Source organism: Mycteria americana, chromosome 1 (assembly GCF_035582795.1).
Source record: "Mycteria americana isolate JAX WOST 10 ecotype Jacksonville Zoo and Gardens chromosome 1, USCA_MyAme_1.0, whole genome shotgun sequence".
Lineage (NCBI taxonomy): Eukaryota > Metazoa > Chordata > Aves > Ciconiiformes > Ciconiidae > Mycteria > Mycteria americana.
Genome location: NC_134365.1, coordinates 71384646 through 71398221, shown reverse-complemented (window position 1 = coordinate 71398221; position 13576 = coordinate 71384646). Strand labels below are relative to the sequence as shown.

The 13576-nt window shown below is 39.9% G+C and overlaps 1 protein-coding gene across 1 annotated transcript in view; it reads right to left on the bottom strand.

The window, feature by feature from the left end:
• The window catches only part of PTPRO (protein tyrosine phosphatase receptor type O), a 154100-nt gene that overhangs the window by 68128 nt on the left and 72396 nt on the right, over positions 1–13576 (bottom strand).

Sequence of the window (13576 nt, the reverse complement as noted above, 5' to 3'; positions counted from 1 at the left end):
CCCAAGAACAAAGAATTGTTTCTAGGACTGTAAAATTTTAAATAACAGCAGTTTGCCTTTACATATATTTATGCTTTTATCATTGGGCTTTCCGATTTCACAGTGTACCTAAGGTCATATCACCCTATAGGCAAAATTATAGGCTTGAGAAGAAAGGACCTAAGCAAACCCCTCATCTGACTCAACATGAGAACAAGGTAACAAGTGTATAGTAAGTCCAGCCCAAATAGGATAACCAGTCTAGACAGCTTCAAGCCTGAGATTAAAAATAGAGGCAATGCAACTCCAGCTGCTGATTTGAGGTTTGCTTTGATTAGCCTTTTAAAAAACAACTTTTAAGTTGCTAAAATGATATAAGCCAATGTTATCAATGGATGAATACTTTGGTGCGGAATTCTGGGTAATTTTTCACAGATGGAACAGCACTTGCTCCCAAAGGTTTTACAATGTAAGACTACAATTATGTAAAAGCTTCCATGTGTTTTCCTTCGCCTCAGCGGAATTCAACAGGCTTACCATTGAGGAGATCAAAATACCACATTTCAAGTGTTTGTATTTTGCCTTAAATCCTGGTCCAGCATTTGGATCCACACAGATTCAAACCTTTAATTGGGGATTATGTTTAGGCCTGGTCAAAAACAAGTAGAGGTTCTCCTATCCTTCTTCCTCCCCATTCTCCCCACACTAAGAAAATGTGGAATGATTCCTACTTCAGCTCTCCTGATGTGGGAAGACAGGAGAAGGAAGGCACCCACAAACTGGCTTTCCAGAAGCATGTGGGCTATTGTATCACAGCAAGCATGGTTGTCTTCCAAGGCCAAGCAAGGAAAGACAGACCTGATTCAGCAAGGTTATTTCTAGATATTAAGCTTGAAGTGCACGTATAATCCCACAGAAGTCAGTGGGTTTGGACCTTCCATAGACTTGCATTTGAATGCTTCACTAGAGGAAAGAGAATGGTGTTATCTCTAAAATTAGTCTAGCCTTCCCTAGGCTGTGTCACTGAATTGCGTAGTACTAATTCAACATGCCTACCTTGCTATGAAGAGACAGACAAAAGAGCCCAACAAATTTATACGTGCCAACAAACAGTTCAAAGCAAGTTCCTTGTGTTTGGTGGTATTATAAATCATTTGTGATGTTAATCAAGTACAGCTGGAAATTAAGCATATAATTGCAGAGTTATAGACATTCCTAGGATATAATTAGGTGCTTTCAGACTGCTCATACGGGGTGTGATTTTATTCTTTGATTCTTCTACTGGTATTGTATTAACCATGTTGAAGACCGTACTTTTATTTTTCCCCTCGCAATGTTTTCTTGAATTCAGAGCAAGTACCATTCAGCGAATGATCCACTAACCTTCTTCAATAGTTCTCGCACAATTAGCGTAATGTGCCTCTGCTAGCTAAATACATAGAAACCTCACAGATACATGCTACTGTTACCTATGACAACACCTGACTGGGGAAAATAACTTTTTTTGTGTCCTTTATCTCCTAAGCATGTGGGGATTGCGAAATGATAGCCTCCCTGCTTCGTGTGCCTGTCTCCAGATGCTTTTGAACCACTGCTGCCATGATGCACAGGCATTTTTTGAGTGACATCTCTTCAGTAGCAGTGTAGCTCATCCATCCCACGCCTGCGCCCACCTGCATAATGCATCCCTCCCTTGAGTGGTACCCATTCTTTTCAGTGATTGTGTGGCCCTCTTCCACACACCTGTACGTGCCCAGGCTTTTAAGCTGCTGCATGCACGGGACACATGGTTTGTGGGAGGCATCTGTTGTTTATTATCCATTGGCTCCTGAAATAATTTTTATCCTTTCATTTCAGTTCTAAGGTTTGGTTTATAGAATGTGGTGGCAGATAAGGGATGAATAAAAAGGCTTGGCAATTAACACGTCATAAGATGAGCTCACTTATCTCCTTTGGGATATGGATTTCACTTTGGCAGGGTTTTAAAAGAACAGACCATCCTGGGCATCCTCCTCTTCATGTTGCATGAGGTGAGCGTTAGCAGCCAGGACTGGGCTTGTGATTTTGGGAAGAAGGCTAGGGACAAACCTGAGTATTTTTTCTAAGCACCACTGGAAGTGACAAACATGCCCCACTTAACTAGATTGTAAAGCCAGTGTATCTTAGGACTGACAGCATCAGTATGGTAAATACACATTTCATTACTTCTGGTCAGCTACCTCCAGGATTTAATTTGCTGGTGTCACAGCTTGAGCGGCTGTTTCATGCCTGTGGGGAAATTTGGCAGGGCTTGTGCATTCAGAACCAAATTATTAGCTCCAACTTCCTTCCTAGTTTATTATTACAAGCTCGTGCCACGCTAAAGCACTTAAAAAAAAGGAGGGGGGGGGGGGGGGAAGTAAATCCCACAATGTGATGCCTGTTCACAGTCATTTCCAGCACAGGATGAGTCATGCTAGTGGAATTTCCAGCCAATAACCAGGTCCCAATTAAAATAAAAAGGAGGGGGAGGCAAGGAGATATACAACATGTCAAAAAAACAATATTCAAAGAGTAATAGGAAAATAAATGGTGTGCAGCAGAGCTCAGAGTTCTCTTTTCAGAAGTCTGTATCTTCAGTTTATTCCCTTAAAACAGTATGAGTTTTACACATAAGGAAGAGATCAAAGTTGCAAACCGGCTACTAATTTTATGTACTTTAGCTTTTGAACATCGCACTCTGAAACACATTGGGCCAGGACCCAGTTATCAAAAGTGTATGTAGTTACATGTTCTGCTGACTTTAGGAGGAGCTGTGGATGCTCATCAGCTCTGTAAAATTAAAGTACTGGTAACTGCATCATGTTATCTAATGCTAGACAAGTGGAACTGAGACCCTGAACAAATCCAACTTCTGTCAGCTCTTATAGAGTAAAACCTGAAGTATCACAGAGTTTTCAAAGTGGGCATCTGAAATCCCAAAGCAGGAGTAAATTTTAAAGCTATGAGGATCTACATCTTAGGGCAAAAGTACCATTATGATCATCTAGTGTATAATGGTGGTCAAAAATAACATCAATGTAAGTACTACAAGACAATACTGAGCACTATATCCAGACCTCTTGGATGAAATACTGCTATTTTTGTGAGTGATTCTAGTATACTCAGATATATTTTGTTCCAGTGGCCAATAATGTTAATTTCATTCTAAATCATATGATGACTCATTCTCACCAAGATTCATCTTACTTAATTTTAGGTACTTAAATGGAATGACTGAGAGCCAGGATGACCTTTTCAGACAAGAGTACCTGTGGATTCATCTGAGATCTGAATTACTTTTGAAAGTGCATTGAACAGCCAAAGGGTCCGTGTTCCTGGCTCGGCAAAATTCCTGCAGTTCTCTCTCACCGGGTGCAGTGAGTCCAAGCCTTATAACAAAGATAGGACTGGGATCCAGATTTCAGGATCTTGGCCTCTGCTACAGTCTTGCAGTGGTACCTCCACAGAAAGCACATAAGAAATTTCATAAAATAAATAGTATTGCAAAGCATGCATAAAAGTCACGTCACGGTATTTTTGCACCAGCTTCCTAATGTATGTTTTTCCTCTGATGGTGACAAAGGATATTGAAGAACAATTACAATAAAAATGGTGAACATTCTTTTTATTCAGAAATTGGAATCTTATCTCCAATAAATCTACTATGCATTTGTTAGAAATTTATTGTTTCATGTGAGTCACTGTGCAGGGAACAGAGTCAAATTCTGGCATGTTTACACTGTTTTAGTAATTTACTCTATTTTATAAAACTCTCTCTCTCTCTGTGCAGGCTAGAGACTTTACAGTTTTGGGATGACCCCAGCCACCTTCCAATCATTTACAGCTAGAAAAAAGAGAGGTCTCTCAAACTCCCTTCTGTTGCAATGTGACATCATCATCCAGAACAGGCAACAGACTGTGGTTTCACACAATTTAGCTGTGTTTTGAAGTATGAATTAATACTTAAACCTTCACTTTAGATGACCCTTCAGGTTCCCACCTTGCTTCCATCATTACTGCATCATCTGGCTCAGCCCAATACCATATATTTCTTATTTTCACAGCTCCCTGCTCATACTCTTCACAGAGTATTTTCTGCTAAATGTTGCAACATCAAACCTTACACTGTTTATGTTCCATATCCAGCCTCTTTACTCTTGTTTTAAAGAATCTCAATAAAAAACATTTCATATGACTGAAACTGATATGGTTTCACAAAAAGATACAAGCACTCTCAGAAAAAGCAGTTCTCATAGCCATGACCTGAGAAAGATCCTCTCTGAGCACACATAAGGACAGGGTGGAAGCTGCCCCATACTGAGGCTTCTTTGAAATTGTTAGCTATCATTATTAGATCCTATAGTTTTAAGAAAAAAGGCAAAGTCATCCTTATAGAGTTTAGGGAAGGAAGTATGTCCTGAGCTTTCCACATGCTCCAGTGAATTCTGGAGCAGGCGCAGACTTGACGAGTGTTGACTACAAGAGGAAAGGATTGCTTGAAACGGTCTTCAAGAGTGTGAACAAAAATGTTAGAGATTCGTAACAAAAATGTGAAGATTTCTTGAAAATAAGGATATTTATTCCTGGGGCTTTTGTTTTTATCTACACTTCCTCCACAGGTTGTGCAGAGAACTTCCCTTAATAAATACTCTTTGGAAGAAATACGCCATGGGAGAAATGGAAACCCTTATCTTCAAGATTTTCCATGCAAAAAGGAATATTTTAAGAAGTGAAAAGATAGCAAAAGCAGCAATTTTCAATAATTTATGATGTTTGACTCAGGTTAACACACCATTTCTGGCATTATGCTCTATGAATAGTGTCCTCAGCACTGTTGCTATTCTCAGTCTTAAAAAGCCAGTAATAACAATCTGCTAGTCATATTTTATAAATGAGCTTCAACATTTCTTTGCTCTGGGAGACAGTTTTAAAGGGACAGGTATTTTCTTCCCTCTCTGCGCACCAATTCAGAATATGAGGGCGTTTTTTAAGCAAACGTCAATATGGTATGTACAGTCCATCACGTTTTGCTACCATTCTAAAGTTAATAATCTACTTTAGAGCCACTGGAAGGAAATCTTTCTTGACACTATCAACTGCTATTACAATAGCATTAAGCAAATGCCAGAATGCTAAATATGTGAAAAAGAAATGTTTGCATTCAGTAAGGTTAATATCTTTTATGCACCGCCTTGTTAGTATATCCAATATTTAATAAATTATTGCTAAATATATACTTCTATCCCATCCTTCTAGTGCAAACTGGAGAGGGCAAAACCCAAGCACAGTGATCCAGGGACCTTGATGTTGACGAAGTTTAAAACTAGGTTAGAACTTCATGCATGGCATTTCTCCCTATTATGTATCCTAACTTCACATATACACCCCAAATACAACAGGAATTCACTCTCGGGCAGATATAGTTTGGTTTCTCTCCACTCTAGATTTTTAGCTTCTCTCTAGTACTAAAATTACGTCAAAATGGATAATTCTTCTGAAGGACAATATGAATTTGGTCCCCTTCCCCAACCACTAACACTTTCATCTATCCACTCAGACCTTTCTGGAGTCTCTGCAATTAAAATGTAGCCATCCCTTGTGTATGTACCCAAACACATACACATGCCACATGAACCATGTGCTTTAATTAAAATGCATCTTCCCTCTTGAGCCTGTATGTGAACAACAGAAAACAAAAAGGGCACAGGAAACGTATTACATTGCCTCATCCATTCCCTTAATTCGGTCAAACTGGCCCTTGTAGTGATCTTCTTCAATCAATACTTGCTCTCTGTCTTTGGGAGAACAGTTAAAGCAAATTTCGACCTGAACAAATGTAATGTCATCAGAGTTGTACATAGACCAGGTGGGAAGACAAGTTCATGTTAGGTGGCTCCTCTGTTAAATTCCAAAAAGGAGAAGTTAGGGGGAAAGAAAAAGAAAGATTACTTTCTAGGAAAAGGAGTTAATTGAACAGTATGCTTCACATATACATTATCCTAAGAATGTACATACTCTCCATCAATGGATAGTAAGTGCTTTCACAGCACACAGACTACAGGTCAAAACACATCCGATTATACTTCAGTTCCCTCTCCATCATAGAGGAAAGAAGATGGAACAGGTCACCCCAGGAAGATGCTGAAGGAGAATTCAGAGTGAGTGAGAAATTAATGTGGATTTTGAAGAAAACTCTCTTTCCATGGTGTCAAACGATCTTTGAGGTGTCTTACATTTGAAAGTGCCCTATGGGAGGTGAGAAGGAATACTGGAGGAGACGTGTTTTCTGGATGATGAAGGACAAATTCATTCATGCTGTTTAGTGCTTCAGCTCCAAAATTGTGGATTCACCTGTGCCAATGATGGAAGTCTGTAATATAGCTTCTGATGCTGAAACAGCTTCTGAACAGCTACTGATGCTGAAAGGTGACATTAGAAAGTCACACAGGAAATTCCTGATGTTCAACAGAACGTGAAGACTGATGTTGCACCATGAGAAAACTGTGACCATGACATGTTCCATCACTGCTGTGCAGCTGAGAGGAACTGGACTGGACTGGTGTCAGCTGAACTTCGTCTTACATGCTCTGGCAGAGAGTATGACAGAGGGGTAGAGACTGAGCCTTATGGGTACTACAAAAGTGAAAATGTCTTCAGTTTGGATTGATAGGCTGTATATACACTCTTCGTATGTGCACAAGTGAACTAGTTCTTAAAGACAGAGTGCAATGCTTTGCTATTTGCATTATCTACAAAGAGCACAGCTGGGAGGAAGTTAGAGTTCTCATTTATCTGAGAAACTGGAGACCAAGGGGTTTATCAAATTAATTTGAAATCACAAAGCAACTTAGCGGGAAATGATGGAAGAGAACAAGACTTTCTGGTCCACCCCCCCCCCCGCCCCGTGTTAATAATAAGAGAACAGACTAGACACCAATGCATAAAGTTATAGATAGGAGCTATTCCAGAAGCCTAATTCCTTGTTCCATAATTCCGAGTTATTTTAATGGGAATTAGGCACCAAAGTGCTCTTAAGTATTTTCAAAAACTCTATTTTTTCAAATATGTTCTGAGACTACTAGAGAGGTTTAGAAATTTGAAATAAAGAGCCATTAATAGAAAAAAAATAATCATTTTCTGTTTCAAATCAGTTTTTCTGACGTGAAGAATTCAGAAGCAGATGTGGGGTACGTTTTGTCCCCATCTAAGCTGCTGACTTCAGTTTGGCCTGGAGTTCCCCTTAAACAAGTGGTCTGCCTTATTGCCACTCATTTTTCTAGCACTCCCTGCCCCTCAACCTCCACAGAAAAAAAAGCCCCTAACACCCACCACCTTTTCTTCAAAGGTCACAGGAGTCATGGCATGGTCAGGAAAAAAAAGCCTAAATCCAGATCACCAGTCTTCCTACTCTGTGCTCTAAAATACTTACTACCTTTCCGCCCAAAGCCATACCATAGTGTGGCTATGGCTATCACCTGAAAGATTGCTTAGTCAGGTTCAAGCGCAGGTTGGTTTGTTCTCAGATCCAGGTGGAACCTGAGATTCTGCCCTTTGATTACCCTGTTGTGCTCATGTATTCTCTAAATTGGCAAGAGCTGACCAAATACCTTGCTGAGATTTTCTCATATTATTTATACAGAGTTCCTGTCGTTGAATGGTTTTTTTCTTGCTAAAGTATTTGCTGTGCAGGTTTTTGGGGGGTTGGTTGTTTTGCTTGGTGGGGTTTGGGTTTTTTTTTTTGCTTTTTCCCAACCTGTGCTCAAGCAGCCAGTGCCACTTCCCTGATTACTAGCAAGAGGTGAGCTCTGTAATTCTCTGTACAGCACAGGGTCAATTGCAAAACCACACAGAACATTTCAGTTCTCGCTACAGCCTGATTTTCAATTCATTTCTAGTGTGTCTTTAGGCTCAGCTCAGCCATTTGTACTGATTTGATAAATTCCTACCCACAGAAGAGTTCTCCATCACACTACTGCTGGCAACGCGCTGCTCGGTAGTCACGCACACTACCAAACTCCCTAATGCTGCAAAAACTCAGAGCTTGTCACTGCCACCTTCCCCTGCAGGGATAACTCCAGCAGGATTTATTTGGTCATAGTGTATCAAGCATTTAGCTTTTAGTACAGCTGTCGCAGGTGGACTTGAAGGAAGTGAACGAGAGGAGCGAATACAAAGAGCTTAGGAAATGGAGTCAGGATCCTCAGCTGTGGGGTGAAGTCCTTTCAGATGTAACACGTGCCACCCCACCTGCCCAGAGGAAGAGACCGGCCAGGGGAGAATGACTGCTGTTACCTATCGGAGGGACGACAGCCCAGGCTACTGAGTGTTATATGGCTTTTGTGAAAGATACAGTTCCGCTACAATGTCCTCTCCTAGCAGCTTAATGGCGTTAACTCGGAAAGCAGAATCTTCTGCAACTGTGTTTACCAGATCAGGAAAATAATAATTCCTTCTACTTCTCCTCTGATACACAGCCACCACATTTACCCTTCATCGGGATCCACTTGTGTGCTATCACAAGAACTTGCTTAAATATTCTGCACACCTCTGTGTGTATAACTAAAATAGTGAATATCCTGTTACCTTCAAAGTGAGGAGGCCTTAATGACATATGGGTCAGAACTTTTACGCTGAGACTTCTGTACTTGGTCTGGGATTCATCTGGCTTCATTTTTTCAAACTAAAAATTGGGCATACAGTCAAATCTTATCATCTAGGCTCCCTCTGTACTCTGTAGGGAGAGACAGATCTGAAGAATTTGGTTTATGCACTTAAGATTAAACAAACTGCCTTCTGCAGATGCTTTGCTCTCTCTGTGCACCTTCCTTTTAAACTTCCAGAGTCAGATGAGACCAGAAACATCAGCTGTGTACGGTATGATGGCAGCTGCAACTCAGATTTGTATTGCCATTTCTATATATTACGGCTCCTAATCTTTTTTGTCTAAATTGATACTATAAGGTTTAAATTTTGTTTAGCTAGTCTCTTTTTCAGCAGTATAAAAGTACATGATGGCCATGACTGAGCAAGGCATATAACTTTAAGCATACAAAATGTCCCACTCAGCAAAAGATGTAAGCATGTTCATAAATCCTCTGCCTATGTGACGAAGGCTGGCCCTGTGTACAAGAATCAATCAGGAGATCAAGGTCTCTCTTCCTGAGTCGCCCAAGAGCAATAAACCTCTGAAAGTTCCTTCTGTCTTGTGTCTTTTATGAAGTGAGGTTGCTAAAAAGTCATTCAAAGGATAATAAAAGTCTTGGTTCATTAGGTGATGCTGAGAACCCTGTTCTGCAGGTTTGGTATTCTCTTCATACAAGTTATTATTCCGTGCTGCTGTCGTGGTTTTTACACTTGGCAGTCATTCAGTGGCCAACAGGGATGCAGACAAACCTTTATAAATACATTCATCAGCCTAGTATCTTAGGCTGAGGTAGCTCAGCAGTAATAGTATGGAGAGCATACAGATTAAATTTCTAACTGGTTTGGCAGTTACAAACCCTTTGAATGCAGAATTTATAGAATTAAACTTTAGCCATTAGCTTTCTTTCATATATTTCTCTTTTAATACCTGACAGAGCTTTTCCCCATGACAATGGCTAGCCAGGCAAGAGAAGGCTTAATACACTGAGAGATGAAAGTCAGCTGAGAAAAGGGTGTGCGGAAATCGTCAATGGGCAATCTGTTCCCTAAAGTAGGATTGACTGTAAAACAAAAAGATATAATTTTAGTTTCCTCATTTTAACTCAGGATGCTAATCCTTTATTGTCTCTTCTGAAAAGGATGATTTTAAAAACAGCACGACCTTAAATGAATCAACATGACCTTTCCCAGACATACCCCACAGTAAATATTTACTGAGCTTTATTTCATAGGCATTAACTCATTGGTAATATAAAAAGCTTTCAGGTCACTAGACAATGCAATATATAATATTATCCTTGTGCCATATAAAAATATGCACAGTTTAAAAGTGATAATGATTTTCTTTCCTAGTTAACTTCTAGATATGAGTTCACCATGTATTGGTTTATGTTGTCGTTTGGTTCTTCCATTTTATAAAGTATTTTTGTCGCCAGTGAAAGGGAAAGATGGAGATTATGACATTGATTTTTTTGCTTTTTCTTTAATTCACAGCAAGTGGTGCTTCCATACATAAGCGCTGGTCATTTTGCATTACACTAATCCAGGCAAAAAATATTTTAGTCTGGTTGGCTGGCTGCCATTTGCCAGTCTCAGTATGGTCTTTTCTCATTAACTGCAATGCAAATATACAAATCTCTCTTATCAATTCCTGCACTCAAAATTCAAGCAATAAATATATTGCCTAAGCTCTTGCCCAACTATTTGACCGAACCCAAATATTTTTCATGATCCTCCTGTGAGCACACCTGCCTCTACTTCAGAATACCAAAATTCAGGTTCTTCTTTTTCCACGTATGTGACCATGAAAAGTCACTAAGATCAGTTTTGTAAAGGTATATAGGCATCTTTCAATGCAGATAAGTATCTACAAGATCTTTAAAAAAATTGGAGGTGGGCACCAAGGTATTTTTTTTTTAAAGTCAAGTGTGCACCTTTAAATCTCTTCACTTGCAGAGCATGGTCCTTTATGTATGCGTACATATGCAACCTACTCATCAGAAAGATGCAAGAACATGCACACTGGCAGCACTGAGCCCCCATGGCAATGGGAGCTGTTTGGTAACCAAGCCAAATGAGTGGCTTCTGTTAGTTATTTATAGCTTTTTAAAATTTTAAATACATCCTTGACTTATTCTCCACCAGGTCCTTACTGATATTTTTCAGTTTTTCCTCCACTTCTACTCCAGGGTGACCATACAGCAACGAAACCCCTTTACTATCAACATCAGACTACATTTTTGTTTCTCAGCTCAGGTTTATTCCTGATGTACTTTTTGCCACCTAACTCAGGTGCCAGGAGAGTCAATGGACAGAAGTATGCTCCTGACCAAGCTGTTTCCCATCAGCCTTTAGAAATTTAAAGCAGCAGAGAAGGGAGAAGGTTTGGTTGTTGGGGGTTTTTTTGTGGCTAAATGACCATAGGTTATATTAAGTATTACAACTCCAGGCTTGTTCTTGTGATGATTTCTCAAGTGATACCAAGAGCGCTGAGAGCACACAGAATAAAGTTATGGCTCAGTGTTGTCATCGTGTTTTCTTCAGAGGAGAAGCCCATCACCCAACAGCACTGTGAGCTCCCTACATCTCACAGCACCAGAAGTCATTTGCGAGCAGCAGCTTCTCCACAGCTTAATGAAACAGCAGCAGTACCAGACTGGGTGCATACTCTGAGTTCACTTCAATCACCATCTTTGGTTTAAATTACCCCAAAGATTTGGATCATAAACACAATCAGTTACCACAGTTCTGCCTAGAAGCAAAGATGTATTTATCTACAGTAACCAAATTGGCCATGCTCTGCTTATCCCTGCTGATGCAAATACATCTCTTAGTATGTTGTGAAAGAGTGAACATTCATACTTGCATTAAGTATTTTCATGTTTATGAATAAACTATAATCCATTTGACAGTATTCTTCTTTCTCATCTTATTAGCCCTGTAAGCTCTTCATTCAGTTCTCACACTTTGCATACCAGAAATACAGCAAGAGAAGAATGTCAATGTCCTTACAAAGATGCACGCAAGTGCAGAAAGTCTGCATAAATAGGAAAGACTAGACCCAAATACTAGAGATAATGCCCCAAAGAGCAGGAATGTCTTAGTATGGGCCACAGAAAAAACAGAAGCTGGAGAAATGTTGGGGGTTTTTTTCCTGTTTGTCTCTACTTGAAAGGGGGAAAAAAAAGACATGCATGAGTGATGGTAATGGAAGACCTATTTGTGTCCAATTCACTGGAAAAACAGTACAAGGACATATCATCCTTGTGAAATAATTTGTCCTGTATTCCTTGAGCCAGATGAAAGTCCCATTATGTACAAAGTAACATGTGCAGATGAATACAGATTTGGAAGATCTATTATTCTCTCCAAACACACTGCCTCGGTGTAACTTGTCTTCACCTCTGTCATAAAAACAGGCTTCTTTCCGAGTGCCTCATATGTCATAATGTGTGACTTTTCCGGCTAACCTAGAATAGATTTGAAAGCGCACAGCAGCGACGAGGAGTTATTCACGATTAGGGCTCTTGCTGTGAAACAAAACTAACATGTGCTCCTGAAACGTATAGCAATTAGCAAGTGTGAAATCAAAAAATCACACCACACCAATTGTTACCAAGGCACGCAGAAGCAAAAATAAAATGAAAGAGCTACATCTTTATAGTCCTGGACAGCTTTGCAATTCAGAGTGCTCTTTATGAGCACATAACAATTTCATTCTCTAAGACGAGGCTCTGTGCCTCACACTGACACATCTGAGCTCCTCAAAATCCTCCTCTTCACGCCACTATGAGATACAAGGTGCTATTATCCCAGGCTCTCTCCCCATTGCTAGTTCCCTAACCTGACAAGAAGTTTGTGGAAGAATAGAAGATTTTGAGATCTAAAGAAAGATTCAAGATCATATCTGTTTCACTTAATAATCCAAGTTTTCTCCTTTTGCAGCTCTGAGAAATAAAACGAGGTCCAGTATTGTGCCCAGTGCAGAGCAGCGCAGTGGAGCCTGTTCAGCCCATGAGCTTTTGTGTTACCTGTAAGTTTTAAGGGTTAACAGAGCAAATCCTTCTTCCATATCAAATTAAACAATACCAAAAGGAAAAAAAAGTGTACTTCCTACAATAATGAGGCCCTATTCTTCGTTGAAATCTGCTACAATCACATTACAAATAATTCCAAATGACACAAAAACACGTCTCTGCCAGCAAAAAGCAGTCTGCATCTACACATGGTAAGACAGAAGTTGGAAAGTAAAGACCATGCTGTTTTATTAAGCTGTCCTAGAAAAGCCAGTAGCTATCATTCAGATGCAGGTCAGAAAAAAAACTGTTGTCCAATCTGGCATGAATGTAGCTCGAAATCAAATGTATACAATTCTCATCATCACCTGCTACAGCACAGTTTGATAACTGTAGATGTGAGGATGGAAACAAAGCCACCTTGCCCATTCAAATGTGAATCCAATCTGTTCCCCTTGGGTCCCAGTCTGCCAGGTTAATGGCAAGATCCTTCTTCCTTATTTCACCCCAGGGAAGCTGTGATCTCGACAGGCGGTCTCAGAAGTGTGCCATCCCTCGCTGTGGCTAACCCCAGCATTACTCTGATTTGCCCTCATGGCTAGGCAAAGTACTGGCAGCATATTTTGCACTAGGACAAAAGCACTCTGAGACTTTTAAAGGTATTTACAGATCGAGTACATAAATTTTTGCTGTTGAAAATTCCACTGGCACCAATTTGTACCTTCACAGACCTAAAAATCTGGCCTTTATGACTTCCATACCATGGGCCAAAGCATGATTCTTGCAGTGCTAGGCTAACTCACTGATGTTAGCAGTTGATTCGTATTTGTTAAGAGAACTCAAGTATTTTATCTGAAGCTGAAAAACTTGCCTGTTATTTTATTCAAACTTATGTTTTGAAAAAATTATTAAGAACA